At 38.9% G+C, this 3,308-nt stretch overlaps 1 protein-coding gene across 5 annotated transcripts in view; it reads left to right on the top strand.

Moving 5' to 3' along the window:
- LOC108284369 (protein argonaute-3) overlaps positions 1-3,308 on the top strand; it is a 123,395-nt gene that overhangs the window by 53,653 nt on the left and 66,434 nt on the right. Inside the window, exon 1 of one of the 5 annotated variants that reach the window (XM_037728706.1) lies at positions 592-670. The exons of 3 other annotated variants lie outside the window; for them this stretch is intronic. The gene's annotated coding sequence lies outside the window, so the exon portion shown is untranslated. Of the gene's footprint in view, positions 1-591; positions 671-3,308 lie in introns of those variants that run through there. One more of the 5 variants, XM_017501082.2, reaches the window with a different exon arrangement.

Below are 3,308 nucleotides of genomic sequence, written 5' to 3'. Positions count from 1 at the left end.
TGAGGCAGGAGAATTGCCTGAACCCAGGAGGCGGAGGTTGCGGTGAGCCAAGATCGCGCCATTGCACGCCAGCCTGGGTAACAAGAGTGAAACTCGGTCTCAAAAAAAAAAAAGAAGTGGAAAAAATATTTAGGAATAGTATTTAGATTGAAACAGGAAAGAGGAGGATAACGCCATGAAGGAATACTAGCATTAAGGAAGAAAGAACTAGTGAGCAAGTAATGATTATTACAAGGCAATATGAGAGAGAAAAAAATGATGTCAAAGAAGCCAAGAGGGGAAACATATCCAAAAAATAAGTGAGCTGGGCACAGGGGCTCGTGCCTGCAGTCCCAGCTGCTTGGGAGGCTAAGGCAGGAGGATAGCCTAAGTCTCAGGAGTTGGAGGCTGCAGTGAGCTGTAGTTGAGCCACTGTATTCCTTCCAGCCTGGGCAACAGAGTGAGACCCCTATCTCTAAAAAAATAAACAAAAAGTAGGTCATTTCACAGTTAAACAATGAGAGCTTTTTCAATAAAATCAAGAGCAAGAAGGATATCAGTACTATGATTTTTAGTCACTATTGTGTTTGCTAACTTCTGTTCTTCTTACAGGTTTCAGTCTACATGTTACTTCCTTGAGAAGCAGTGTTTGACACCCTTCTCCCCCCATCCAGCCATCCCCCAAATCTGAGTTAGGTATTTCTCTTCTGTATTCCCATAGCACAGTGTAATTATTTCCCCTATAATAGCATGTGTCACCCTGAATTATGAGTGTTTATTGTTCTGTCTCTCCTATTAGAATGAAAGCTCCATGAAGGGATTGTCATTTTATTCACCAGTGTACCCTCCATGCCCAGCACAACTTTTGGTCATAAAGCAAAGAATGAATAAATAAATCCAAGAGTCCAAGTGAGCCTGAAAAATCAGAGAAATATTTGTAGTAGTATGTGATATCTTAGCTGAGCTTTAGCAAGTATAATGAGATCAAGTTTGGATTAAAAATGAGGCATTTAGGAATAAATGATTTCTGAGGTCTTTATTGAAAGAGCTAAGAGAAAATTTAAATAAATGAAACATGTTAGCCTTCTTGAGAAGACTCAATTTTTTAAGATGTCAGTTCTCCCCAAATTAATCTATAAATGTAGTTTTAATTAAAATTCCAATTGGGGGCCAGGTGTGGTGGGTATGCTGGTATTTCCAGCACGTTGGGAGGCCAAGGTGGGAGGATTGCTTGAGCCCAGGGGTTCTGAGAAATATGGTGAAACCCTGTTGCTAAAATAATACAAAAAAATTAACCAGGCATGGAGGTATGTGACTGTATTTCCGTTACTCAAGATGGGAGAATTGCTTGAGCCTAGGAGGTGGAAGATGCAGTGAACTGTGATCTCACCACTGTACTCCAGCCTGGGCAATAGAGCGAGGCCCTGTCTCAAAAAATAAAATGTTAATAGGGTATAGTATAATCCTTGATAAGTCAGTATTAAGATTTATATAGAATAAGTGACTAAGAAAAACCAATAGAATTTTAAAGAAAAATAAAGCAGGAATTGTCCTACTTCCCATAAAACTATAACAGTTATACCGCATGGCTTTAAGCGCAGGGCCAGGCAAATTAATGAAGCTGAGTCTACAAATGAGGCACTTGTCTGTTTATGGAAACTGTAAATATCTGATGTAGTGTTTCAGATCAGTAGGGAAAGAGTTAAATATTTAATAAATTGTGTTAACACAGTTGTTAACTGTTAAAAAAGATTAGATCCATCTTACATCAACACAAAGTTTATTTCTAGGTGAATTATAATCCCAAATATGAGAAGCAAATCTTCAAAATTCTTTTAGTTTTTGAATAAAAATGAGAAAATATTCCTAACACCAAACAAAGTACAAACTGCAAAGGAAAATACTGATAAACTTGACCAAAATTTAAAACTTGTGTGATGCAAAAGAAACAGTAAAGTTAAGAATATTAGAAAATTGGCCGGATGCGGTGGCTACGCCTGCAATCCCAGCACTTTGGGAGGCTGAGGCAGTTGAATCATCTGAAGTCAGGAGTTTAAGACCAGCCTGGCCAACATGGAGAACCCCATCTCTACTAAAAATACAAAATTAGCCGAGCATGGTGGCACATGTGTGTCATCCCAGTTACTTAGGAGACTGTGGCAGGGGAATCACTTGAACCTGGGAGGTGGAGGTTGCAGTGAGCTGAGATCATGCCATTGCATTCCTGTCTGGGTAACAAGAGTGAAACTCTGTCTCAAAAAAAAAAATTAGAAAATTTGTAGCTCATGTAACTGAGAACTTTATAAAATATAAGGACAGATGAATTAAAAAATAGATAGCTTTCAAAATAGGAAACCCATATAGCCAGTAAACACGTGAAAAGATTCTCATTAATTAATAAGAACTTGCAAGTGAAATCAGTGTTACCATTTTGTACCCATCAGATTTGTGAAATTAAAAAGCCTTATGATTTGCAAAAAGTACAAGGTGAAAAGAAAAATCTTATGAAATACCAAATGTTGGTGAGGATGAAGTAGAAGGAACTCTCACAAATTGTTTGTAGAAGTATCATTTGGTACAACTACCCCAGAGAGCAGTTCTTAACTAGAAGAGATGAAATAAAGATGAAATTGCGTATCTTAAAACCCATAAAGAAGTATCTTGCATGTGTACCTGAAACATTGTATGTAATGGCAGAAAATTAGAAACAGCCAAAATTCCTGTCAATAGTAGAATTATTATAAACAGCACATAAATAGTCATATAATCCTGTAGTATACTACATAACAGTTCAATGAATGAACCAGATTTATATGTGTCAGTGTGAATTATTAAAACAATGTTGTACCCAGACTTGGTGGCTTATGCCTGTAATCCCAGCACTTTGGGAGGCAGAGGCCTGCGATTCATATGAGACCAGGAGTTTGAGACCAGCCTGGCCAACATGGCGAAACCCCATCTCTACTAAAAATACAAAAATTAGCCACTTGTGGTAGTGCACGTCTATAATCCCAGCTACTCAGGAGGCTAGGGCATGAGAATCGCTTGAACCCAGGAGGCAGAGGTTGCAGTGAGCCGAGATCACACCTCTGTACTTCTAGTGTACACACTCTGTACTAGGCAACAGAGTGAGACTCCGCATTAAAAAAAAAAAAAAAAAATAGGCAGGGCTTGCTCAGACCTGTAATCCCAACACTTTGGCAGGTGAAGGCGGGCTGATCACCTGAGGTTGGAAGTTCCAGACTAGCCTGGCAAACATGGGGAAACTGTTTCTACTCTACACAAAAATTAGCCAGGTGTGATGGTGCACGTCTATAATCCCAGCTACT

Source organism: Cebus imitator, unplaced genomic scaffold (assembly GCF_001604975.1).
Source record: "Cebus imitator isolate Cc_AM_T3 unplaced genomic scaffold, Cebus_imitator-1.0 Scaffold277, whole genome shotgun sequence".
NCBI lineage: Eukaryota > Metazoa > Chordata > Mammalia > Primates > Cebidae > Cebus > Cebus imitator.
The sequence above is the reverse complement of the archived record's forward strand: the minus strand, read 5'-3'. Positions and strand labels throughout refer to the sequence as shown.